The sequence below is a fragment of the Falco biarmicus genome, chromosome 4 (genome assembly GCF_023638135.1).
Source record: "Falco biarmicus isolate bFalBia1 chromosome 4, bFalBia1.pri, whole genome shotgun sequence".
NCBI classification, from domain to species: domain Eukaryota; kingdom Metazoa; phylum Chordata; class Aves; order Falconiformes; family Falconidae; genus Falco; species Falco biarmicus.
The window spans coordinates 69,824,908-69,852,900 of record NC_079291.1 but is presented as its reverse complement, the minus strand read 5'-3'; the positions used below and the strand labels follow the sequence as shown (position 1 = coordinate 69,852,900).

Below are 27,993 nucleotides of genomic sequence, written 5' to 3'. Positions count from 1 at the left end.
TTCACTTTCCGAATGCGGCCGCGAACCGGCCGCAGCCGCGCCGAGCCCGCGGAGCAGCGCCCGGAGCCGGAGCTGCCGGGGCGCCGTGGCCAGCCCCCAGCGCGCCGCTCCCCCTCCCGCGCCCGGCCGCCCGGGCTGGCGCTCCGGCCTCGGCTGACCCCGTCTCATCTGTCCCACCAAATCTAGTTTCCCTTCTCCCCCCCACCCCCCCCTTTATTTTGTTTGCTTTTGTTTTGCTTTTCGTTTTTGGTTTGGGGTTTCTGTGATAGCCCCAGCGAAGCGGGTGTCCGGGGCAGCAGCCGGGGCAGCAGGTGGGGCGGGCCCGGCAGGAGGTGCTGCCTGGGGAGGCCGAGCAGAGGAGCGCCCCGAGGGCAGAGGGAGGCGAAGGGGGGCACTAGAGGTAGGTGATAACCCGGCAGCCTGCTCAGAACGTGGCGAGGAATAAAGGCAAGAAAAGCAAGCCAGCAACCGATGTAGGAAGCTTTAACACAAAGATAGCTGCTCTCCTCAAACCTGATAGGTCAGCATGGGCAGAAGAGGTGAGAGGGCTTATTGTAGAACTTAAATGTCCAAGAAGGCAAGCAAATTTAGACCGATAATTTTAATGTGAGAGAAACATTCAGAGAAATCTATGATCCTTCTACTGAGAGGCTGTGCAGATGCTACACTGGGTTTTGAGTTCTCAGAACAGAATTTCCCTGGGGTTTTCTACAGAGTAATCAGATTTAGAAGTAACTGTTCAAATCCCCAGTGCTATTTGTAACCTTCCCAGCAGCCAGCGCAGTAGGCTTGGGATGCTCTTCTGCTCACCTGAAGGGAGATAGGAAACCACAGGTTCCAAACTAGTGTCTTATGGGGTCCCTCAGGCAGCTCCAGAAAAGTCTGCTTTCTTCCAAAGAGGATCTTTCTTAAAGTAGTAACCAACACCTGCTTCATGGGCCAAGAAGTCTTTCTTCTGATTATTCCTTGTCTTTTTAGAAGCATAATACATACCTTGCGCAGTAATTCATTGGTGTAGGCATGTGCAAAAATACAGAAACTTTGTGAAGAGTTCCACTGACTCTTGAATCTGAAATCAATACTTGAATGTATTGCTTCCATGCAGTGCGACATGCAGGCTTGGCAGCCAGAATGCTTCTTTATGTTAGGAGCAGGCAGAGGATGTTTTTGCCCTTGTAGTCAACACAATGTTTTGTGACAATGAAAAGGAAATGCTTCTGTCAAAAGATTAAGGGGACAAGGGCTGGCAAGGATTTGTGAGTTGTCCTTTGGGATGAAGTTGAGAGAATGTATTTTCTGCTTTGAGACGGAATATTCTTTTCAAACTCCAGTGTGGTCACAGACTGAATTAACCTGGTGGCAGTACAGCACCTTACAGTGACGTGCAGCCCATGAACCTGGAAATTTCTGATGATACTTTAGCCACCAAAATTTACTACTTATGTTCTGTCATGTTGTTGTACATGTACAGTTGTAATAAATTTGGAGAAACAGAGCTCGATCTTAATTTTGAAGCCTGGCATAGAGATGCGCTTTGCGCTCAGAATCCTCTTTCAAACAAGTTTTGAGCAACCAAGCTTAAGCTAAGGTTTGGCATAAGCAGCTGGGGGAGGGAAGCTCAGCTGCTTTTCTGTGTAAAACGAAAGCATGAAGGAATGGTGGAACTGAAACTTACTGTAGAATTTGAACATGCAGTAGTGAGAAATGTTTTGTCACTGTTTGCTTTGATGTAGTCTGCTCCATGCAGCAAGCAGAGTCAGCGGCTGTTTTGTATAAGGCACTGTTCATGTTCAGACAGGCAGCGCAACCAGGCCTTGCCCTTAACAACTTAAAGCCTACTTAGGCAAAACAGAGTCCCCTTCCTCCCTGCCACCGCTCCAAAGAAAAGATATTTGAAGTGCTTAACTGCGTCACAGAGGTAAATCAGAGCCAAAAGCACAGCGCAGACCCTCTAACTCCTCACCTAGACCCCGAGGCGCCCAGCCCAGCTACCTCCCTGCTACAGCACCCTTGGCTCCTGCCATCACTGTGCCTTTAAGGAGTGGAGCACGGCATGGCTGTAATGCAGCGCAGTGTTTTGAGTGTTTCCTGATGAGATGGAGGTTGGCTGCAGGTTGTTGCAGGCATGCCAGGAAAGCTCCACTCCCATGTAATTTTTCATTTTGTAAGATCACAAGGGAAAGAAAGATCCTCCAGGTGCACGTGCGGTCTGTCTGCCATGTACTGAGTAGCGCAGCTGACAAACTGTCTGTCCAAAAAATCTTCTTCATTGAGCAGGAATGTGGTAATAATACTTAGCTGCAGAGCTTCAGAGCTTGGCAGGGCTCGAATGGGTAGGTGAGCTCACAGTCGCTGAGGAGAGCGATGGAGCATGCCTGCCAGCTCGGACACCAAAAGCCAAGTGTGTCAGACTGCTGCTTATGGAGTTTGATACCATCTCTACGTGAATCATAACGAGAGTGGTCTGAGATGCTCCATAAGGTGTCTCTAAAACGGCTTTCCCAGGAGAAGTGGGGATCAATCACAACGTGTCAAGGAGACTTGTACAGCAAGTGAAGATTTTTTGATAGGAAGAGCTGGGGTTTTAGACTTGCAGGTCCTACAAGCTGAGCTTTCTTGGGATAGATTCAGTTTTACACACCCGTGTTTCCTTTTGCAACCCCCACATCCCCATCCTTCTGTTCCCTTTCTTACCTCCTCTCCCTCTACTTAAAATCCCCATAATCTGGGCCTTGGAAAGAGCTCCATGCCAGCAGGGCTGGGTAAAGCGAGGTTCCTGCACCCGGCAGAGGGCAGCGCACAAATCCGAGGCCGGTGCAGAGCTGCTGGGCAGAGCCCACACAGGGAGGAGGTCTCAGGAAAGCTCTGCTGCCACTTCAGGTGGTTCTGATCTGCGCTGTCACTCAGCTTAACAGGCACTTACTGCAACGTGAATTAGATTTAGAGTCTGTTTGGTAAGTAAAGCCTTCCCTGTGAAATGCCTTTTTTTCTCCTCTTCACAAAGTACCATTCCATGTGGAGAAAGAAATTGTGTTTCCTTTCTTCCCTGCTGATGGTCTCAGAAGAGAAAGGCAAAGTCTGGGGAGAAAGAAAATGACGGAGATGTTATGCCATCTCCTCCTTTCTCTTGCTTCTTGGGGCAGGAAAGTAAACACTTTCGATCTGAAGGGTCATATCAGTAAATCTCCCAAGGCTAGGATAAAGAACAGAGTCAGCTTTTGTTAAAAATAAAAGTCCTTACCCCTATTTTGTAAACACTGGCTTGGAAAATGACAGGAAATTCAGAGGATTTGCTAGGCGTTTGTGCAGCAGGAGCACAGCTTACTGGCTAGAAACAGGGCAAAGGCTAGAGGGAATCTGTTTGGAGAGTGCTGGGAACACAGACACCAGGGAAGGTCTGCCAGGAGGCTGCAAGAGGGAAAGCGTGGTTCTGAGGATGGGTTTGAAGGTAGGAGGGTAATGTATCTGTTGGGGTTACATGAGATATTTGCCTCTTTGCTTTTTCAAAAACCACACTCTTATCCATACTAGGGGCAGTGTAATGCAGGCAGATCTTCCTTTATTTATGCTTCAAGCCTTTCCTCGCCCTGTGAAACTACCAAGAAGGAGGACGTTGTGATACCATGTATGGTATTCCCCAGTATAAATTCCCTTATGGGGCACTCCACACCTCACTGAATTCATCCTCTCTGCAGGGACAGTCCTCTGGGGAAAAAAAAAAAATCAGAAAACTTTAGAGGCTTAGAAAATCAGCAGGCACTCCCCATTTCAGCTTTGTTCCTAATTTTTGAGAATAGAAGCAGACACTGATTCTCTTAAGAAGCTGTATTAATCAGCAGGCCAATATGTCCGTGGAATACCATGCTGTTTAGAATTTGGTATAGTGAGTGATTAGTGTGGGAATTAACATGGGAATGTTATATCAGCTCAATTGTGTTACTGTTACGAAGCCACTTGTCAATGAGTAACCAAAATATTTTTTTCAAGTCTAATAAATTGCTCTTTTCTTGTAAGAACAGGTCAAGCAAATAGGGTCACGTCTTTTACTGTTAGTGTTTTGAGGTTAGAGCCTTTCTTGTGCTGATACTGTAAATGGTAGCTCTTACATGCAAGCACTCATTATCTAAACTGACCAAATCCACAACATCATCTTTAGAAAAGGGGAACTGAAGCACCAAGAGATTCAGTGATTTGCTTAAAGTCACAGAGTGAGATAATCTGCAGAAGGGCTAGGAATGGAACATAATTCAGGTCTTCAGAGCCCCATACTAGAAACTTAACCACAATACCATCCTTCCTGTTTTAGTGGGTTTTGTTTTCTTCTCCAGAATCTGAATTTTCATTTAAACGAAACCCCTGAAATCGGAATTCTTTGATTTTGCAAGTAAATTAGACACCACACTGTTTCTGAGTCTGCTTTCAGATGCACTGAAACTACCAGCACTGAGAGAAGTGTGAACCTCCGTCACCCATTTTAACTAGGTATTAAGGTCAGAGCTTGACGTATTCAAATGGGACATGCCCAAAAGTTGTAACTGTTATGACTAGATATTTCCTTATACACCTCCGTTTCCATACTATCCATACTATTGTTTTCTAAGTTAAGAGATAATAGAGTGGGCCTGATGAATACAAGTCATCCTCTTATCCTTTAAGTCATTTAATTCCAGGCAAAATGGCTATAAAAATGTTAACAGTAAGACTTGATGACCTTAAAAGTCTTTTCCAACCTAAATAATTCTATGATTCCATGATGTCACTGAAGACCAATGACTGTATGGCACCATTTTTGCAGCAAACGCAAGTCATTATGTCAAGAACAAAATAGACTTTGAGATGTAACCGATCTGCTCCCAAGCCTTGATATGCGTCACACCTATAGACAAGGGCTAGCCAGTTCGTAGAGGATTAATAGTTTCTGTCTGAACTGGAGTTTGTGCTGCGTTCATTATCTGCAGATAACATACAAGTCAGATCCCGTCCCGCTAGGATGAATGACAGAAATTAGTGAGTTTGTCTTCTGAAAAGGATGGCTGTGCACATGCCTACTGGCTAGGATGAAAAGTTTATTCTTTGGAAGTTAAGCAAGCTTAACGATGTACTAAAACTGCTACTGAGTTGAGCCTCTCCCTCCCATAAGTTCCTCTGAATAGGCCAAATTGTCTGAAGTATATCTCTGTGAGAGATATAAACTGTTATGCTTCAAATAAGTAATACATTTTCTGAGGCGATGAGGGAAGTTTCTTTCAAAGCTGGCTATTCCGTAATTGTTTACTTTAAATTGTATTACTTCCTTCTTCTGGGACAGTTAATGCTGGTTTCCTTGAGCCCAGACTAAATGGACCCTGCCTGAGGTTCAGTGGAAGTTCTTTTGTTGATATTACTAAGTCAAATCAAGTTTCACATTAGCCTCATGGATTCAAATGCTGAACAGTTAACCATACAAAAATGTGGTTTGGGTGTTCTACATTTCAATACTCCAGACATCCTTCTTGGTAATTAGTTGAGTGAGATTAAAAAAAAAAAAAAACCAAAAAAAGAAAGGAAAGCCTCAAATTGTTGGTAGAAGTGTTGTGGAAGAGCTGCCTGCTTTCTGGTGGTCTTTTTGTACAAATGAGAGATTGGTGTTGCTTGGCTTTGTGTGTGTGTGCATGCACATGTGTACTCCACAACTAACGGAGGAACTTTGGATCCCTAAAAATAATGTTGGTGCTAATTGCAGAGGTAGCAGGCTGCTGCTCACACAGGAGAACTGCTGCTATAGATACTGAATTGGATATTTTAAAGCAGAACCCTATGAAGGTAGTTTGGCTTCCAGATACACTTACAGGACTACAGAAGTTTCAGTGCTTGCTGGAGGAGCATAGACCTTGAATTTCAGAGCCAGTTCTAGTTCTGCTTCAGTCTGGCAACCACAATACAAATAAAAAATAATAATAATAATAATAATAAAAGATCTTTTCCAGGCTAAGCCAGTCAGATTTCTGCTCCCTTTCCATTGCCTCCCTTGCTGCCCCAGCAGCTTTCTGCCTTGCTGTTGAAGCCACATTCTCTGTTTCTCCACTTCCCTGTTCTCATGATTTTTCAGATCCCAAGCCCATGAGAGTGGTAACATGGCACAGGAAAATCAGCCATGGCACTGAACTGTGGGTTCTGGGGCAGAGGTTACTGTTTGTACCTGCAGTTAGAGTCCTCAGGCAGCTGGATCTATCTCCATGTAGTATGGGAAGGGGATGCGCACTGTAAAGAGAGCAAGGAGAGGTCATAAGCTTTGGGGAAAATTTATTTTTGAGTGGGAACCTTGAGGAAACCAAGGAAAACATCAATTAATAATCTAAAAAGGCCTCCAGTGTACCTTCTGCTCCTACAGTTTCATATTCTTACAGGCATTTTCTACCACTTCTCTTTGTTTTCGGTGCCTGTTTAGATTGTGTCCTGCATGGTTTATGTGACTACAAATTTGTGCTTGCTGCTGCAGGTGAACAGTGTAGATGCCCTTTCTAGTGCTGCCGTGATTCCATCTATTCAAACCACATACAAATGCTGAGCTGAAATAATTCGAAGGTTGTGGAATCAGTTTCTGATGCATTTCATTCACGGGCATAATCAACGTGTGAGGATTTTTACGGTTGAGGTGAGGTGGAGCAAATGACTCAATGTTCCCTCACCTTTGGTTTTCAGTTAACCAAAACTGATTAAAATTAATTCTTAATACGGTCAAATGGACCCAAATCTTAGTTTGATTTCCTTGAATGCAGAGAGACTCAGTAGTCCAAATTAAAAGGAAAAAAGTGGTCTTGTTCTTAAAGTGAACAAAGACCAGTACAGTGCTGTTATAGGAGACACAAGCAGCACATAGGAAGCTGAGAAATCAGGTGATGGCATAGCAGTATCTTGCAACTTCTAGTCCAGATCCAGGTGGACAATTGTATTTCTTTCACAATTCACTGAGACACTTTCAGATTACTTGGTTGGATATTTAATACTTGAAGTTATCAAGCCTGGATCTGAATAAAACACTATCACTACTCAGTCTTGAGAAAACATCTTTTATGGGCTTTCCTACTGCATGATATGCTGACCTCTACATTTCTACTGTGATTGTAATCTATCTTAATTAACAGATCTTTTTTACAGTCTAATCTCAAAATCATAAACCATCCAAACTCCTATGATGATGGAATATATTAGGGTCCTGCAATATCTAATAACTCTTACACCCATCAAATAGAAACTAGTGAATCTGCATCTTTTATTCTACTGTATGGCTAGATTCTGTATAGATTTTATTATTGGCTTATGGTCTTGGCTAGTTATGTAACATATGTCTGCAAAATTGAGGCAAGAAATAGCTAATAGGAATTTTAATTGCTCAGTTTCCAAATTATTGAGAAATTAGCCAGTTTTCTGTTCCTCCCCTATCCACTTGGAGAAAAGATAGGTCCTGATAGGGGGCTCAACAGTCTACTCCAGAATACAAATATTAATTCCTCATTTGCCAAGAAAAGGAAAGGAAAAATCCCCACCATAATTGCTCTTGTGGAAAAAGTATTGGATTTTTTTTCTTTTGACATCCTTCCTCTTCAGATTTATTGCAAACCTCAGCCAATTTTACATGTGAACTCAACAAGCTGTGTTCAGAATAGATTATACCATATTCCAACTCCAGCAGAATTTCTAGGAATCAGAAGGATAAGCTGGCAATTTCTGACACAAGATAAAAGTCCTTTAAATGCAGAATATTTGGCATCTGTCATTAAAGTGGTAAATTAGAAACATCATCCCATGACATTAATGAAGCATTCTCTAATTTTAGAAAGATCTATATTAGTTAAATACAGACCTCCCTGCATGTACTTTTGGATTAATTAAGAAGAAATACTACATTATGTAAAATCAGCGTAGCTTAGCATGCAGACCTTGGTGTCTGTCCCCTATCAGTGAATTAGGTAATTGAGGCTATGAAAGTGGGAAGAGTGCCCAGCCTGGAGGAATTCCTCCTGGAGTTCTGGAGATGTCTCACTGAATTGCTCTTGCTGGGAGGTTTGACGTCTGGTGACTCACTTTTTAAACGCAGTTTCATCTTCTGGCACTGTGAGAAGTCCTATTCTGTTATCTTAAACTGGAAAGAAGTGCTAGGCTGTATTTCAATTGCAGATCTATTTCAGTTCATAATAACGTCAAAATACTGGCAAAACATCTGATAATGAGTCTAGAAGGAAGCATTAGACTTAGTCACACAAATTGAATTGAGCTTGCCAAGGTGACCTTCAAAAACTTATTGAATGTATGAGTAGTGACATGTGATGAACTCAAACCACAGGTCATTCTAACAACTTTGCTCACAGGAAAGCCATTTGGTAAAGTGGCTAGAGCTATTCTTACATGCAAACAGTTTAAATTTGTACTTCTCTCTAGCTCTTTGCTCCAGCTGTCCGGTTGTGGCTCTGTCTTATACCATGACTTGGAGTATGGCCTGAGTAACCTCTCAGTTTCTGCAGCAGTACCAAATCTATGTCCATGACTTCCTGGGTTTTCTTCTAAACAGAATGATCTGTATATTCCTAACAGTACAGCCCCATCCAACATAGGTTAATGCAGCCTTCAGGTGATTGCTGGTTTAGTATATATCTAAGCTGAATTTCTGTAATTAGATTTCTCAAATCACCAATTTAAAAGCTCAGATTAGCTGGGTGATAACTTGTCAAGAAAAAGCAGATAGAATACTTCAAATGTCAAGTGTTGGGGCTTTTCCCCCTCAGCTTTTGTAGGCAAACAGATGCAATCAAGCACCTACTACAATACTACCAAGAAATACAGTAACCTGTGAATTTAAATGCTGTGTCCTCTCTCATGATCTCCCATATAAATAGGTTTACTTCCTCTCAGGGTCTGTCAGGGAAGGTTAAAATACTGACAGGCAGTATGGATTTTCCAGTTGTCAGGCCCTTTCTAATGCTTATACAGTGCCGTGCCTTCCCGTGGCGAAGGTGGAGCACGCACTTACAGACAATGTGCTGCACATCCCGAGAGGTTTGCCTAGCTCCAGAGGCCCGCTAGAGAACCAGAATTTCTGGGCACATTAAAAATGCTCCAGTATCTTCCCAAGTCTGTACTTACAGTATATGTTTTGGTCAGGAGGAGGTCTTTTGTGAGTTCAGATTTCTTTGCCAAAGGCTTGGCAGGAGCTTCATCAGAGCCCTTCAGAAGATTTCCCATTACAGTAGTACATAAACACAGTAACAATAGTACAATGTCCTGTGACCTTCAGATGTTCCTCAGGATTTTTTTTCTTTTTTGAGCAAGGTGAACGTTTTGTTCTGTAGTATGTGCTGGTTCTGTAATAGGAATGTGATGGATATGCTTTTGGCTATGGAAGGACACAAACATGACTTCACATTAAACTTGAATTCAGCATCCAAAATGCTGCTAGTGCATTCTGGCTCTATATTGCTTGCATATTTTACCCTTACTTTCTTAGTATCCAGTTTTCCCCTGCACAGTCACTGGCCATTTGGCTACAGACCGGGGAAGTCCAGGGCAAAGGTGTGCCAGGCAGCGATGCTGAGATACCTGCACTGGAGTGTTCCAGGTATCAGGGCTGGAAAAAGCAGCTTACCTGGTTCAAGCACTGGGAAAAAAAAACATCCTCACTTCTTGCTTGGTCACAGGCCATACTAAAAATAGCTCACCACTGGTAAGTCTGCAATATATAGCAGTATGGTATTCCAGCAGTAAGATGCGTAGCAGACTACACTTTTCCTCCTCTGTTTCTATATGAAACTGAATAAAAAACTTAGTCTGATACACACAAACACACAAGAATACATTTACTCTCAGTGGCTGCATTTACCATCAAAGTTGGTAGTGTTTCCTGAAATTGGTTTCTGATCCCCCTGAAAGACTGTGGGTTGGTTTTTTTGGGGGTGTTGGTTTTTTTTTTTAAAAAAGGTTAATTTCATGGAAACGGAACAACATACATGAAACTAAAATGTCAACTGTGAAGATAAATTGCGGTATAAAGGGTGTAATACATGTGACCTGCCTCCAGTTCCCTGAATTCCAGTGAATTCCCAGTTTCCACTAGCAGGTAGCAGGCAGATCTGAATGTGGTTATTTTCTGTGCATTTTGTGCCAACATGTGGTTGTGGTGGTGGTAGAAGGGTAGGAAGGGTGTGATTTGGGGGGGAGAGGGAAACACTAGACTTGAGGCTGGGGAGGTGAGCTGGTTTTCATGGTGTTGCATTCATTGAGTTGTTTCAGATCACATATGAATCCCCTTCATGTGACAGACCCACTGCATAAAATACCGAGAATGGTACAGCCTGCAAATCTTAGCAAATACATCATGTCTTGTGATTCATTCAGCATCCTTTCTCTGCTCTGCTTATGATGATCTCTCAAATGTGTACTTGAAAGGCAGGGCTAAAGCTGAATCTGGTTTTAAAAAATGAGCTGCAAGCAAAGTTCTGTGCAGCATAAAGAAGAAAAAGTGATCCTTGAGTGTCCAAAGCTGCCAACGTAGATTGCCAAAGTAATTGCTGCTGGACGGAACTGGATGGTTTTGCTGGCTATTTAGAAGCAGCTTTAAGAGACTTCTCTCTTTTAACTTCACTCGTACCTTAACTTTGAGACACTGAGAGCGTCACTGGCAACTTCCCAGAAGTCCTGGGGCTGAGTCTAATTTGCATAAACTTTTCTATATACTAGTATATGCAGAGAGACACTGAGGTATTTTCTTCTCTTTATGTCTCTTCCTCTATCTCCTCCCAGCTCCCTTTTCAGGGCTGGGGCAGTATGACGGCTTGCTTGCACAGGAAGAGGCAGGTTTGGGAGGGTCTGTGTCATGGCGTTGTACTCTGCTGCATTTACTACATCAAGGAGCATTCCATGAATGGAGAAAAGTCCCCATCGCTGGGGATCCAGCAGCCATTTCTCCCTGAAAATAGGATTTTGTTGCAGTCATGAGACTGTGCAGAAACCCCATAGCTGTTCCAGAGAATCATTACCCCATTTCCTCTTCTCTTCTCTTAATTAGCAGTTTGCACTTCAGTACAGCACATACCACAGCCTTCCTCCCGTCTTGCACGCTGACATGCACACTGCACTGTTATGTGGTTTACAAAGCCAAGAACTGAAAAATTGGGCAAGATCAGATTTACATTTGCACATGCAAGCTGAAATCTGCCCACTCACACATTTGTGCACTGAGTGACATAGGGGTGCTGGTGAATTGTGTGATCTTAACTCTGTCACAAAACTAGAGCAGAATTTGCAGGAAGAGACAAGGAAGGCCCTGTCTAAATTTTAAGGGCTGGAATTTGCAAACAATTAAATTTTGTTAACGTAGTTTTCTAAAGATAATTCTGTACTTTACAAAGAAGAAAGGTATAAAAATAAACTTTGCTAGCATTCCAGAATGTTTTTTTGATGCAAACCTGTTAATTATGTTATTTGCTAGAAGGATAACGTGCTGCATGGGGGAGAGCAGGACTCTTGTCTCCAGGTGCTGAACGTAAGATCATTGAGTTGAGACAGGACAGGCTGGCAGAACTGTTTCCCCCCACCTTTTCTGGATCTTTGAGCTCCTGCCTTACTTAAGTGTAATGATGAGACACCAGAATTGTCCAGATGCTGAAGGTAAGTGCTTTTGTGCTGCTGTAGCTGCCTGTGCTCATAAGGATTAAAATGACAGCATGCTAGTCTCTAAACCGATAAAGTTCAGCAACACGAAGCGTGCATGCAGGTCAGGTATGACTCAAACAAATGGGAGTAGATGGAGAAACGGTACTTTTGTACTGGAGGGAGAAAGGGCAGTATTTCTTCCATCTGAAGTGAATATATAGAAAGCTCATGAAAAACTGACACTAAACATACGTGGCCTTTTGGAAAGTGTCTCTCTGCAAATGCATCCACAACATCTAGAGTGATAAAAATCATCTACTGAGCTGAGTCGAATGGCATAGTTCAAGTGGAGCCGTAAATAAAGTGGTAGGCGGCTTCCTGCAAAAACTCCCCTGCATGTCCAAGAACCCGCTGTGACTCAGCCATTGCAGTCACTGGGAACTCAGCACAGACACCCTTCTCTAGTTGGGTATTTTTACTTCTCTTTTGCACCATATCAAGGGGGGCTCCATTCATCCCTGGAGGAACTGGATTGACAATATGACCCAGTATTTTTTGTGGTCTTAAGAGAATGATCATACGGTACACCAGTGAGACTGTTTGGACTTCTTGTTAAGCTGTCTGATTATCACTCAGACGCGTGCCTGCAAAGCGGTCTGTCTGCTTGGATCTCTGTAATACCTTCACGTGAAAGTTCTTGGGACTTATATTAACATACTTGAACTGGGCTCTTATTTGCATCTTTTGATGCCCTAAAACCCAGGGTTTTGTTGCTTTCATTTCATGTGCAAGAAGGCGCAGGAGTGGCTGTATTTTTTTTTATTTTAAAAAGTATGTGTGTAAATACGCTGAACAGAAGGAAGGCAAGTAGGTATTTGCTTATAATACATTTTCTGATGTACCTACTGTTCCTTCAAATAATTAGTGCCTTTGGAAAGATGAACTGAGCTGGAAGAAGCTGTGCCCTTGTTAAAATAATAGCAGCAGCAGCAGCAGTGTCTATTAACTTTTAGGTCAGCAGCATCTAGAGTCTCACTTGCTCTAGAATATTTCATGCTTGGAGCTGTCAGATGTCATCTTACTTTTCTGGGCTCCTAGTTTTGGTACATCCTTTGTTGTTAAGACAATGCTTTCCCTGTCCATTTTGAACCTGCACAGATAGTTGCCTCTCCGTGTGAAAAGTTCTGTACCCACACGACTTTAAACTTGACATTGGCTATTAATAAAGCAGATTTAGGTCATTTGCAGGTTCCCATGAGCTGAGCTAGAATGGGCTGTTCTGTGCTTTTCCCCTCTCTATCCCATCCAATATTTATTCTGTTGTTTCTTTCTTTCTTTTTTTCATTTCTAGCCTGTCTCCTCTCCTCCAGTTCACAGTCCTTTTCCTTTTTTTTTTTTTTTAAATTTTTCTTTTATTAATGTTTAAAACATTGTACTCCCTATGTGCTAATCCCAGCTAACTTCTTATTGGCTTCTTCCATAATACTGCTGGAAGTTTGTCCCCATCTGACCTTCCTCTGTGTGAACAGATTCCAATGTCCTGAGTTTAAAATTTACTCCATTCTTTGCTTCTTCAGCTTTCCAGCCCGATGTGTTCTAATTGCTTCCAGTAATTTCTTTTTAATACATCTTTTAGTTTCAAGACGCTGTCTGTCTTTTGCTTTCTTTCTCTGTTTGATATTAAGTATACTTTGTACATGGGGTTTTTTTCTGAGAATTAAGTCTACCTTCTCCTCCAGAGTTTTCAGTTGAGCATCTGAAGGTTATCTGTGGTTCCTTGTTACTGAACTTCCTTTCTGGGAAGTTCAGCCTCCTTGTATTTTGACTCAGGTCATTAACATCAAAGCAGATTATTTTTTTTCCTGCAAATTCCCATAACTGGCCACCTTTCTTCTCTTTTCTCTTCCTCAGTCCTCTCCAGTACCACGCGCAGCAGTGCTGTGCAGTGCATTGCTTTACAAAACTGGCACCCAGTTGCTGTCCCTCAGCCAAGTCCTCTCTGGCTGCTCTTACAGCTGTGAATTCAGTATGTTTTGAAATCCTCCCATCTGAAAAGCAGAGTCACCGTTCTCACAAAGTGCGCCCGAGGAGGGGATACCCTAGGAGCTGGTGCCAGGAAGGAGCTCAGATTATTGCAGTGGCCAAAGGGAACTGAGGGGTCCTGGCACTGGGGGACCTGGCACCGGGGAGTGGGCCAGAAGGCAGGGGCAGTGCTGGCAGTGCCTGAGGGTTATGAGAAAGCAGCACTGGGGCGATGCCAGGCAGGCAGAAAGGGAAGGTCCAGGAAGGATGTGTAGCCCAGGGTTACTGGGTCAGGTGTGGAAGGCTGGGTGTTCTTATTTTATGAGAAGAAAGGCAGGTCTGTAGAGAAGAGAGAGGTTTTGAAATGGGTTTGGAGAAGTGGGGTAAAGGATGTGGAGGACACTGGGCCCAAAGACTGGGGGAACTGAGAGCAATGGGTGGAAGTGTTGCAGATGTGGTATGGATGAGGGTTCTTAAAGGCAGAAGGGCCTGGGGATCACCATCTAGCAGAACTGGTGCCATTAACTGGGATCCTGGTTTAGGGACGGAGGACACGATGACCTGCCTTCCTCCCCTTCCTCCCAATGGATTGCTGTAACCCTCACAGCCCACCTTTTCCTTCTGTCAGAAATACAGTGGTATATAGTACGTCAGTACATAGTACATGCACTTCCATACCTTACAAGGCTTAACAGACAATCTGATACCTACACTAAATGATAATTTTATTTCACCAGATGACCAGAATTCTCCTCCTCCCCCACGTACTCTTTTTTTTGAAGTATATTAGTACTTAAGGAAAATTACTGGGCTACATGCGTGTCTGTTCTTGTACCCCACAGACACAGAGTGGCTGCTGAGGTCCTGCCTTCTGAGAAGAGCTCACCGGAATGACTGGGGAGGCCGGTGAGTGGGCAGAGCCCAGGCTGCTGCAGGGGCTGCACCCACCAGCATCACTGCGGGGGGACTGCTGCTGCACACATCCTCACAGCGGCGAGGGAAAGTGTTGCACCCTTCTTGGTCATGGTGAGTCATTTGCACCTTCTGCTACATCTGGCATGAATTTAATTTTAAGTTACTCTAGTTCATCATTATTTTCAGTATTTCCTTCACCAGAAGCTGGAGCCACAGAGGTGAACATAACTACACTTACCAGAATCTGTCATTAAAATTGGCAGCTAGTTCTCACTAGAAAGAAAAAAATCAGATTTGGAACAGCACTGAACGGTGCCATTCAAGGACTCGCATATGGAGTTAAACTCTATTCAGAAGTAATAAAGTGAATATAATTCTCAGGTATTCAACTGCACCTGCCTGCATTTTTCTTCTGTGCAAGTGGAAATTGAGCAAGGAAACAGTATGTGGGGAACAAATCCAATTAACCGTGAAAAAGAGAATTTGCCAGAAGACTGGCCAGCCTGTTTTAAATTCATAATAAATCTGTGTCATTCTTTTGTCTTGACGTAACACTGTATGCAACTTAACACTAAGCACTAGCTTTAAATGTTCTACAGAATATACTCTGTACACCACCACCTTGGATTACATCCGTGGGTTTGGTCTCACCCATACTGTGAGGTTGCCAGTGGCTCTTGTGGCTATCCAGATTTATGTCTACTGTTTAAAACTACAAACTGGCCTCAAATGATCAGATAACTATTCTGTAAACTCCTGGACCACTCAGATGACATGTCCTGCCTTCAAATACACAGTTTTCTGGTGGCTTGGAGAACTTTCCACCAGAAGTTTACCTCAGTGTCTTCCTTGTTTTTTTCTTGTACATGTATTGAAGTAGTTTACAGTGACAGGTTTAACAGGAACTTGGACTCAGCTTTTCAAGGGGATTAGCAAGAACTTCCTTACTTGCACACTGTGCCTGTCAGGTATTTCTGCTGAAATAGAAAAGCCACACTGAGAAGTAAGGAAAACAAAGATAGCCTGAACAAAACTCAGTTTGAATTGTGTCTGTTTATATTTGTATCTCGTTCATAGGAAGTTCTGGTTTTATCTTTAATACTCTGCAAGTTCCTATAAAAGTCAGTTTAATTCAATTTTGAAAGAAATCATTTGGTTTTGCGTTTAGCAAACTTACTGCCAAGCCCCCTCTGCTGGACGGAAAACCCACGTTTTCATCCCTGCATGCTGCAGACATCCAGTCAAAGCATTCCAGCTTATTACTGTTCCAGTAAATATAGGCTCAGAGTTCACAAGATCATTGATACCTTTCTATTATTATCTATTGTTCTCTGTCATGAGTTGCGCTTTAGGGCAGAGTCAGGATGATCACTGCAAATGTGTTCACATTCCTCCGTCTAAATGAGTATTCAGTCAGTCTGTTGAAAATTCATACCATCATCTGATTATTTTATCATCCAAGTTATTTTCAGCAGTGTCCACCCTCTTCACCCCCCGCTATATCTCGTATGTATTATTTACATCCTTTGTCAGTGATCTCATTGTACGCAGTTAGTGTGCTTGCATAATACGTCTGTGCAGGAAATAATAAAAATCTGAATCAAAGATGTGCACACACACATTTCCAGGGCAGTCCAAACTGCAAAGAGCTGCTTTGCTTGCCTTGAAAGTGTGACGAGGTTCGCTAGGTAAAAGCTAATACTACGTGCTGTTTCAGCCATGCCTGTCATTTGTGTTCGACAGAGCCTTTTGCAGTGACCAGCTTCATACTTACAGATTGGGAAACAGGCCCAGCAAGGAAAGACGGTCCATTAGCTTGAGCAATAAATTAGGACATGGATTTAAGCCCTGCTCTGAAACAGACGGCCTGGTGACCTTGCACTAATTAATTAGGCTAAAAGCCAAAAAATAAGTGTGCCACAACAGTGAGCACTGCCCAAAAAATTTTTGAAGTTTCTAAGATAAAGTGTTGGACCCGTTTACGGTCCTCTGTAGTGCACGTTGAGAGCTGAGTTTCTTTGCAAGGAGACCCAGAGCAGTCGGTGTGCCATGCAAGCAGCAGTAAGGACCCATTGTCCGTCTGAAGCTTTTCCCCCTTTTGGGCTTCTTCAAAAATTCATCTTTGAAGAATGGCAGTCTTTTAAAAACGAAGCAAGCCAAGAGAGAGTTGCTTGGTGCTGCTGATTAGTACTTAGAAGACCTCTTCAGTATGTGGCAAAGTAAGGTTTGTGTCCCTGCTGAGCAGCGGGGCAGTCAGACTTTGGTTCCTCCCTTTTCTGGAAGGTGTCCTAAGTACTCTTCTCATTGGAGGGGCGGGAGGAATGTTTGTTAGCTAAGACACTTGGTGCTTAACAGCTAGAGCACTCACCTAGGAGTGGGAAACTGGATTCTGGCACCTGCTCGGAGCGCTGTTACATATTGTACGTTAAGCGGTTATCAGATAAGCTGCATAAGCGGTGTGTGAAGCTGAGCCCGTGCAGTGGCTCACCTCCCAGTTCAGCGCCCCAACCTGCAGCAAGTCCCATTCTGCCTGTAGGTCAGTGGCTCCTGGGTGCCTTTCTGTGAACTAAAACAAGTTTGTGGGAAGACCAGAGAATGTTTCCTTCTACAGGCCTGTGGGGAGGTCTTGATTTCAAAATGAGCTTGACAAGCATGTCCTTGAGTCCCTCAGTGCCAGGAAGGGATTTGAGCCTGAATCCCCCACATTTATGAACGCCCGCAGTCCCACAAATGATCTCACTGGTAAACTAGTGGGTAGAACTGTTGAGGCTGAAAAGATGATGGTACCCCTATAAAGAAACTATCTCCAATGAAGTGTCTGAAGGGACAAGAACTATTTCAAAGCTCTATTATTCATTTAGTTTGAAAAACTAGTTATAATCGCACTGTAAAAATCACTGTAGCAAAACTGAGGGAAGGAAAAACATACTGAATTGGTGTTTTATGTTAAAAGAATACTTTTGATGTAATTTTATTTCACATGAAAATGTGAACTAATTAAAGTTTCTTAGAATATACTGTAAGCACTGCATGTATCCTGTTGAAGTTAAATGAGAACTCAGTCTTAGCTGTAGCAGTCCTACATAAATGCTAAAATTAACAACAGGTGTGAACCAGAAAGAAGTCTAAATAGCCCTGAGTTCTAGGGAAGTTAGAAGACAGCCCATGTGTGGAATCCACACCCGACCTCTCCACTCACAAGGCAGAGGGTTAAATACAGTCAGTCTCTAGTATTGTGTATGCAACATTTTGTGACTATGCAACATTTCCTGTCTGCTGAAATGCAGCTGCGTTGCCTCCCAGGTTTAAGTCATCTGTTGCTTTATAATTGCAGCACAGTTAAGGAGTTCCCTTTCCTTGTGCATGAGGTTTTATTGGGGGGGGTGGGGTGTGTGTGGTTTAAGCAGGAAGTACTTCAGTCCCAAGCACTGGGTGATCAGACAGCTCCGAAGCCAGGGGAGCGCTCCTTCCTCCTGAGACATTTGGCCAAGCTCAGATAAACCTCAGTATCTAGATGTTTCATTCCACGCTCACGGGAAGTTTGTGCTTCTGTGGTCAGAGCTAACCTGCTTCCACGGAGGCCAAACTGTGGCCAGCCAAGCTGTAGCCCTTGGTAAAAGCTGGGAAAAGGAGGCAGAAGCTCCTTCCTACCTGACTGGGATATAGGACCAGGGCTGACCCAGGATACGACTTGCCGCGTTTTTTTCACGCAGAGCCTGTTAGTTTCTTACCTTCTGAAATGCACAGTCTGCCCATTTGTGCAGAGCTGCAACACGAAGATACAACCTCAGGGCTATTCAGTTGGGGTGCTGTATATTCAGGCATTTATGGGTAACATAGAAGTGTGAATGAAAACCAGTGAAATGAAAGCCGTGATGGAAACTTGTTCTTCAGTATATGCCTGCACAAGAAAAAGCTACCAGGAAAGATAAATGCATTGCTCCTGAAACATCTGTCTGTAGCTTTACTAAGGAAACAACAAAGCAACAGTACACCCTTTCCTACTCGTGTACCAGAAAATTAACAGGGCTTAATGCAAGATTACAGACCAGAAACTATAGTTTGAGATCATTGCAAAACATGCAAACTACTTTGAACTCAAGAACAGAAACTTAAACTTTCCCCACAGTTTAGGAGCAAGAATTTCATGGCACTGCTTCCCTCATGCGTTTACGAGTACTCTTGACAAATGTTACCAGTTTGCAACACTCCACAGCTGTGTGACAAAGATTGCAGAAGTGCTGGTGGAGGGAGCTCTATTGTTTTACAGCTGGGAAATGCAGCCTTTAGAAGGAAACACATCTATCTATTTTACAGATCAGAGGACGCATGAAAAGGAGACTCTTATTTACTTTCAGTTCTGTTTCCTTTGGCTGGTATTTATGTTTTCCCAAGCCAATCATGTGTCCAGTCAGAATCCAGGGTAGTGCAATGCCATTTATAAGAAACAGAAGAGAAAGAAGCCACAAGCAAAAGGGACGTTCACTGAATACGGCCAGCTTTGAGTAAAATGTGGCACTATTTAAACGAACACTCCTGTGACTGTGAACTTTAGAGATTGTCTTAATAAGGACTGTTCCTCCCAGCCTTGATTTTTCAGGTTGCTTATGACCATTACTTGGGCTGATACCGAAGAAGGCTTGAAGTATGTAGCATGTCTCAGAAAGCACTGTGTACCTTTCAGAATAGGGCCCAAGTCAGAAGAATCAGTAGACTGATGCTGAGCAGTGCTGGTTTTGTACATAGCATATACTTAATTTAACTGGGCCAGCAAGAGTATTTTATGAACTCTATCCACATTACATATGCTGAATCTAACTGATCTACCTGAATGCTTAATTTTTCCAGGCAGGGCAGACTAGTGGAACTGGGGAGTGATTTGGGCCAGCACAGCTGCATTTGAAAAATGTCTGCCGTAAGCTATTGATTCCTTCATCAATACAATTAAACATTGTTAACCAGCCTGGGTGGAGGAAAAAAAAGGTCCTGGAGAATATTTTTGCCATCACCCAGATGTTCACCCAAGTATTTGATTTGGCAGAAATGAATGCAAAAGGAATTGCGTCAAATGACAGTGTGCATGCAGTACTGACTGTGCTTCAGCCTCCTTAGTTCTACTGGGGAGTGCTGGAGGCTCTTGTGGTCTGGAGTGGACTGAAACACCACTGAGTTCCCAGCAAATAAAGAGCCAGAGGTACCAGAATACAAATAAGTCAGTGGTCACTGTCGAACAGTAGGTTCATCTATTCAAAATTCTCCCCCTGCCTTAAAATCTACGAAAAGAATGAAAAGGAAAATACCAAACCCACATCTGTTAGGACTGTAGTAATCACCGTATTATCTTAAAAAAGCCTAGATAACATCTAGTCTAGTCAGACTACAGAGATAGGTAGACAAGAAAAAGAAACTGCTTTGTTCCTTTCACTTTCACCCTGCACAGTTTCTCATAAATGAAGCTGTAACCGGCAACTGAGCCGGAATACTCTTAACGAGCTTTGCCTTGCAAATCTGAGGTCATGTGCCATCCTTTTCCATTCTAAAGTGTCTATTGCCTGACATTTATATCTGTTCAAATTGTAGCAGACCTACAAATCTTCAACTGCTCCTGTACAAAATTTGAAATTATTTGAATGTAAGTGCTTGATGTTTAGAATGTCATAACTCCAAAGGTGCAAGCAAAAATGTGCACACATTACCATGCCTACTCTGCACAGCCACTTCATGCGATGTGACATTTGCATGAACCTTAGACACCATCTACACTGAACTGGTGTCTCGTAGTTGGCTCTTAAAGTATTGACTGTTTCTATTTTGAATAAACAAGCACTGTTGGCTTTTGCAGTAGAGTGCACTACTGCAAGTCTGGTTTTGTAGGCTCGTCAGGTTTTGAAAATAAGGAGTACTGGGTTTGCATTTATCATTTATTGCTGCTTTTCATGACAAGCTAAAAGCTTGCAAGTTTTTGGCATCAATATTTTTGTATCTCTGAAGAGCCACTTTTTGTCTGTATTTGAATTTCAAGTCCACATTTTGTTGTTCAGTTTGAAGGGCTGCCCTATATAGAGCTATATTTAGAAACAACCATGGTGTTGCACAACTATCTACATTTTAGCCAGCTACAAAAAGACAAACATGTTTTCAATATAATTCATTAATAATTATTTAAATTTATTCAGATAAATAAATGTTTGTACAGTTGTCTCACCGCGGTCTTTGTCACAACTATTAGTTCAGTAGAAAGGTCAGGTAACTGTACGTAAGAAGTGATTTTAATATTTTCCCTTAAAGTGGGTCCTTTCCACAACTTCTTTGAATGTTCCTCTGGCTCATTTTTTTTCCTGCTTAGTTCATAGCTTGAGGTCTAGAGTCTCACTGGAAAGAGCTGATGAAAATCTTCTAGTACCAATCGATGTATTTACCTTGACAGAAACTGAATACCATGAGGTACTCGTGGATCACTTGTCAGTGGCGGTTGTTCAAGACTTGGAATGCCAGCAATGGAATTCTGACCTTCACTCCAGCAAATCTGTACCTGACCCTGCATATTTGGGCTTAGGGGCAAGAGTTGGGTCTTAATTAGAGATTTTCAATAGTGTTTAATATAAGGCGCTGTACAGACTACAAACTAGAACCTGTGATTAAAAGCACTTAAATCAAGAGGTGGGGGCAGTTTGTGACACTTTAATTTTAAAATGTGACATTTCTTTATGAGTTGTAGAGTTCTTTGTAAGCTGAACTGACGAGATGTCTCCCCGGTTGCCTCATGCAATCTTGTGTCTTGATTTTTTAATCAATTAAAGAAGCCTAAGAATGTGAAAACATAATTAAGCAATTATACATTGAATGTCCTGATTTAGGAAGAATTCTGTGATTGTACTTATCATTTTAGATCTTCTCTTAGACCTATTAAGAGATAAATAGGCCTTGTATAGCCCATACAGTAATGTGACTTTCATCCAAAATTAACGCTGTTGTACATGGCAACATTCATTCATCCATGCTAGTAGGTGGGGGAGCAAGCTGCTCCTTGTAGGTGGTGTGGCAATACATGCGTTTTAAGTCCAGGCTTGTGACTACTTCCATTTTTGAACCTTGCTTTACAAAATGCACCCCATAATGTCGGTAATTGATAAATCAAGCTTTTTTAGTCCATCTAAGTACATAAAAACAGAAAAGTGCTATCTATTATTGAGCGGCTTTAAACAAGTTTCACTGCTGTTGATTTCCTCTTTATATTATTTTTGCTTTTTCAGTCGTTCAGCAGTTCTGATTTCATGCTTTGCTTCCCTGGTGCAGAGAAGCACAAGGCCACCTGTTCCTTCAACTATGATTTTAGCTTTTGCTTTCTGAAGTACCAGTACCACTCAGCACTTAGCAGCATTCTTCCAATTTAAGGCCATTTCTGCTCTTCATCCCAGTATTGCAGCCAGCACCAGGTGAGTCAGGAGACCAGTTGCTCACAAGCAGTTTCCAAAGAGGTTGTCAGTGCTACTAGTGCCCAGTGCAGGATCCCTTTCATCTAGCGTCCCCAGGCAGTCACATGGGCAAAGCTTTAGTCACAGCTTCATGGAAAATAAATGCAGCCATTTTCCATGGAGATTCGCTGATCTCAAGAGCAATATTTGTTTAGTTATGGACAGTCACCACATCTGTGCCTTAGGTGATATTCGGCTAAAGGATATGGAACAGTGAGAAGTATTCACTTTTCACACAGGTTTTTAGTCACTAAGAAACAGCCGACTGGTCTGCGTGGCTGTGTGACCTGCAGCTGCCACCAAACCTGCTATCAAGTGTCTGTCGAAGACTCCACAAAATACTCCCTCTCACAGCAACAGAAATGCGGGCTTCCTCCTCTCTGGCTCCCTGGGAGCTCCTGGAGGCTCGCCTCAAACCTGCCTCTTCAAGTAGCTTGATGTTAATTTTAAACTTCCAAAAGTTTTTTCCTGAATGAATGTAGGTATGTGCCAAGTGTGAGATCGGTATAAAATTCCTGAGTCATTATATTCAAACTCTGGGTCCTTTTTATCCAGTTCTAATGTTTTATTAATTTCAAATTACCTTGATTGTTGGTGGTATAGCTGTAATGTTTTTGGTTTAAACAAGATAAGGCTTGTAGGGAGAGATGAGCTCTTTGATTAGACCTGAGAAAGATCTTGCTTGCTGGAAAATTTGAAAATTAGTAAAAGCCTCTCTCTGCTAAGCACCAGAAATTTATTTCATGAATCTTTGAACAGGCCTTGAGTGGTGCAGGACCCTGCCAATGTATGCTCTGGAATGGCTGTAACTTCTCAGCCTTACTGACCTCTATGTATATCTCTAATAATTGACATCTCAGATTTTTGAGTTTTCAAAAATAACGTGCCACACTTCTTGTTACTTTTCGTTAGGAAAAATATTCTGCTTTCACTCCATTGGATGAACTGGATGCTGACAATGCTAATCAGAGTTTATTCATGCAAAGCCAGCGACTGTCAAGGGAGCACACTACGGTCTGTATTCCCCTACACCGGTTACAGGGGCTCCCCAGTCCTGTTAAGCTTCTCCTAAACATCCAGTTCTTTTATGTAGTGAAATGAAGTCAGAAGGGCTGAATGACTGAGGTCTCCTAGCTACAGGCTTAACTTCAGACAGGACAAAGATCTAACACTTTGGATGCCATTCATATTAAAAAGAGTTGGGTTTTTTTCTCGGTTCAGGAGTTTGAATAAGCTCATCTGGAAGCCAGCTTTAGAGACTGTTTCCAGCACAGCAAGCACTACTGGTAAAGTAAAGACTATGATTAATTCCTTTATTTTTTCCACTTTCATCATGTCATAGTCCTATTCCATAGAATGCTGATTTCTTTCAGTTACATACATATAGCGTATTTATAGCACAGACAGAAATAAACAGGTGACACTCACTTCTGCAGAATGGGACTGGAGCTCTCTAAGCATTTCCTCTTAAGTATTCTTTGTAAATGAAATGAGTCAGCTAAGCTGGAGGGCATCACACCGTTTTCGCAGCCTGTAAGCTACCATCAGTAGGGATGTGTGGTGAGTGACTGGAACTGGTTAAGTTTGCGGGATGGTGCCAGCAATGGAATAATTTCTCATGTTAAGGCTGGCTGTATGAGCTAAGGCTTCCACCCTCTCTGAGGAGATGCCTGAGCCAGATGCTGGTTTTCCTCTGCCACACACTGCGTGCAGTTGGCAGCTGCTGGCAGCTGCAGGAAGACTCTTGCCATAATCCTCTTATTGATTCCACTAAGCAAACGCTAACACACCATGTATAGCATCTGTATTAGGTTCTCAAGGAAAAAAAAAAAAAAAAAAAGAGCATGAGCGGGTGCCTTGCCAACGCTTGACTTGATAGCATTTGCCACAAAAGTTAGTTTGTCTTAAGAGTGACTCCCATACAGTTTTGGCAGGACAACACTACGGGAGAGGCCAGGCTTTTCTTCTTGTTGTTAGCTGTGTTATGATGTTTGTCACTTACATTAACCTGCCTTGTCCAAGTCACTTCTAAAAGGTCACTTATTGAGAGCTACCTGCTGACTAAAGCTTTGACAGGTTGCTTCTAGAGTTTTCCTGTTTCAGCAGATGACTTGCCTGGCTCCAGGTCTTTTGAAATCGCTGGTCAAACATAATTTAGCATCCATATGCCAGACTGGTAAGTCCCAAAGCATAAATTACAAGCAGCTGAAGTTCAGGTTAGGGATGCAAATATGACTGACTTCTGACCCATTAATTCCAACCCACTGACCCATTAATTTCAAATCATTAATTAAATTCAGTGATGGTGAAAAGCCTAAAAAAAAAAATCCCTGAAGGATGAGGATGGTTTTCCAGACTCCATCCAGCATGACAGCATGTCCAAATTGCATCTTTTATATGGTACAAAACAAACACCAGGAAACAATTGAATTTTATATTCTTGTGATTGTTTCATATAGTTCTGTGTGTGCAGTATAAGAAAACAAGCATAAATTAGGGTCGACCTCTTAAAGGTGAAACTTGGTAGTTCTTGTCTGTGTTAAAAGCTGTCCTTCAGTGGTGTTTCATATCAATACCAGGAAGAGGAAGAGTTTGTCTCAGATCCTTCTTCTTATTTACGGAGTAATGCATTTTTACAAAGCCTTGTTTTCTTATCTTGATTCTGTCATGCTACCTTCTGTATGCTCCTTCCTTTTACTGAAGGAGGATATGAGAGACACGATCCTATCACCTTGCAGTTTACTCTGTGATTGTGGGCAGACGGTGTTTGCAAGAGACGCTAACACAGGGCAACACCCGCCAGCACGTTGCAGAACAGAGCGGGTGGGGAGCTGCTGTTGTCCTGTCTGCATCACACTTGAATCCCCTGAGCTGCTGGGCTGTCGCGAACAAGTTTTTCTGTACTATTTGTTTTATGGACAGTGGTGGGCCATTCAGATGTTACCATCAGCTCCATGCTTCATGACTTTTCTTCCATTCATCTGTGGAGCTTCCAGGGGGGGCCTGTTTCCAAAGCAAGTATTCAGACAATAGCAAAAATAATTTAAAAAAAATAATTGTAATTGCTTGGATTTCAAATCTAAAAAAAAGAATTAAAACTTTTTTTGAAGTGTAGTTAGTGACTTCTCAGTATGAGGAAAAAGAAACTGAGAAATAAAATTGAAGAACCTTTTCTGTACACATTAACCAATGGACTGGGACAGAGATCTTTTTTTAAAACGCTTTTAAGTAGGATGAAAGACACTAAAATATCAGAATTTCTGGCCAAGGGACAGACTTTATGCAGTGAGGATATATCAAGCTGTAGCCCTATATATAGTACTAAATTTGCCTTTACACAATCCTGCTTTATTTACCCCTTAGTACAAAACCCTTTTTTCCCCACTTTATTTTACGAAGCCGCCTCTGGCTTCGTAGATTTTCTGATTGTGCAATATCATCCTTTTACCAAAATTAGAGAGGGGAGCACAGAACTGCTTCCATTTTAAGGAGTGCTGTCGCTGAGAGTGTGAAAAGGTCTGAGCTGGGCAGAAAATTTCAAGTTGCTGCTTCTTTGGAAATCTCTTTTCAGGGAAATCTAGGGTCAAATTCTTTCCTAAGTTCTCTTGACACCGTACCAACAAAACAATGCCAGAGTCATTGCTGGAGACCAGGCTCCTGCTGTGCTCCCAGCTATCTTATCTGCCAGTAGTCTGACCTTTTTTTTACCCGTACTGTGCCAGCATGAGGAATAATGTCCTTGAAGACTGCTTTGAAGAAAGGTGCACGTTGTAGTAGCAGGCAGAAGATTGATTCCTTCTTTTTAATCTCTTTTTAAATTTTAAAAAAAAAACAACAAAAACTCTGTCCCAACCAGCATGCTCTCAGAAAATGTGTTGAAATTTAATCCAGTGTAATTTACAGCCTGTCAGCCATCAATTCATTGCCTTTCCCAACTGTGTGCTGAACTTCCTCTGTTACCCTTAAATCAGGGGATGATCAGTGTGGGATCAGCTCCAGAAAACAGTCTGTGGAGGCCCCAAGACATTTTTCCTGCAGCTGCAGAACATGTCTCCATGTTGAGCTGAGCCAGTTCTTTGATAAGACCATTGCAGATAATTTAGTATAAGTTTGCACTTTACTGAAAGATAAGGATTTTCTGGTTTAGGAAAACAAATCCATTTCTCAATGCAGATTGCCAGTGCTTCTGCCCTTCTTATAACACAGTTTCTTCACGGAAAATCTTTTAAAAGGGGCCTTTTAGTTTCTCCTGGAAATTACACTCTTGTAGGGGTCTTGCCTTCTTCTGTAGATTTAATGGCTTAATAAGCATTAGACCCTCCTATTATACAGTAACAAATAGGAATACAATACTTTTATCGATATTTGGCACAAATGATTTTTTTATGTGAAACTAAATATTGATGCTGTCAAGTGACTGCAGCTTAGGGGCATAAATTACAAATATTCTTCTCCTGTGAGCCTCGCTCAAATTTTGCTTTCATATACAGTAACTATCTAATGTCTTTCTATTCCTGTAAGCCATATGATTTGATTGCCAGATTACATGATTCTGTACTGTGCTTAGTGTTTTTATTGTTATTACCAATATTATATTTTATTCTTACTGTAAATGGTAACAAAAAGGTAACTGCTTCCTTACACTATAAAAGGAATAAAGTCCCATTTGCAGAATGTCTTTCAACAGAAAATACCTCTGGAAAAAAGATATACTGAATAAATAATTCATAACATGATGGGTGAGTAGAAAAAAAGGTCTTTTGATGTATTCTGCTACTCAAAACAAAACTGGATTTTTTAAAGTAACTGACTATTTTAATGGAGAACAAAATCTGCTTTAAAGAAGAGTGATGACAGGGGAGTCAGTCCTACGTGCGTTTTTACCCATTTTGCACTTCTGTAGGTAATAAAATTCGTGAAACTGAGGAATCCATCCCCTTGCTTTTCCCGATTATTTTCTTTTTCTTTGTTCCATCCTCCTGTTTTTCCATTATCTTATTTCTTGGCTTATTTCCTGAATGAAATGTCAACTCAGCCACCCAAAGAAAACCATAACATTTCAAGGATTTCTGATTGCAGCAAAGTGAATTAGCTAGTCTGTAACATAAACAGAGAGCAAATAAATTCTTAAAGGCCTTGGAGTTAAAGTCTCCCAGCTTAAAGCTGCTTATGCTTTCAGTGCATTATGCTCCAGATTTCCATGTAAGTATATATTAAAAAAGAAAAAAAGATATCCTGAAGGCATCCCTGAGAAAATCGGCATGTGCATTTTCATTTCTTCCTATGAAACTGGAGGATCTTCGTCAACTAAACAGTAAACATTAAGGGATCAGTTATTGGTAAGTAGTGAAGAAATACCATGGGAAAATATCTGGGATGGCTCCAGCAGCCTGGGAGGGAGCGTGGGCAAGTGTGACACGAGGTGACCCTGGGCTGGGGGCGCAGAGCAGAAACCAGGCGGCGGGGCGGCTTTGCTCAGGTGGAGCTGGCACGGCAGAAAGTATTTTTTGCTCAAAATAAACCACCCGAACAGATCTTGACTAGTTTTTTTGCAGGTAAAGGAGTCAATCCTGAACAGAATTCAGGTGAAATGAGAACCAGCTGGTCTAGAACTCCGGCGGGGCTCTTGATTGCCACCGGTGGGAGAGGGGGCGCCGGCCCCAGCCGGCCGCTGACCTGCGGGGTCGCTTTCCACCGAGTCCGGCGCTGCAGCCCGGGAGGCGCTGAGGCGGGCGCTCGCCGGGGCAGGTAAGCCACCTGGGAGTGGCTTCTCTGGTTCGCCATTTGCGTCAAAGCGCACCCCTGCCAAGTGCTTCATTTTCCATGTAAGCCCTTTGTTTTTTACGCAGAAAGCTCGGCCGCAGGTGTGCCGGCTGGGTGGGCGGCGGGTGGGTTCTGGCGAACCGGGCGGGCGGTTTGCGGGCGGCGGGCCCGCCGCACCGCAGTTACCGTGAAT

At 42.5% G+C, this 27,993-nt stretch overlaps 1 long non-coding RNA gene across 3 annotated transcripts; it reads left to right on the top strand.

The window, feature by feature from the left end:
* Positions 1 to 15: 15 nt before the first annotated feature.
* On the top strand, positions 16 to 27,825 carry LOC130149305 (uncharacterized). Of its 3 annotated transcripts, none has more exons than XR_008821857.1 (4): positions 16 to 2,954; positions 14,490 to 14,673; positions 14,749 to 27,376; positions 27,593 to 27,825. It is a non-coding gene; the product is annotated as an uncharacterized LOC130149305 (long non-coding RNA). The 3 variants fall into 3 exon arrangements; XR_008821855.1 differs by having other exon boundaries at positions 94 to 2,954; positions 20,990 to 27,376; positions 27,593 to 27,823; XR_008821856.1 differs by having other exon boundaries at positions 94 to 2,954; positions 22,950 to 27,376; positions 27,593 to 27,819.
* Positions 27,826 to 27,993: the final 168 nt, after the last annotated feature.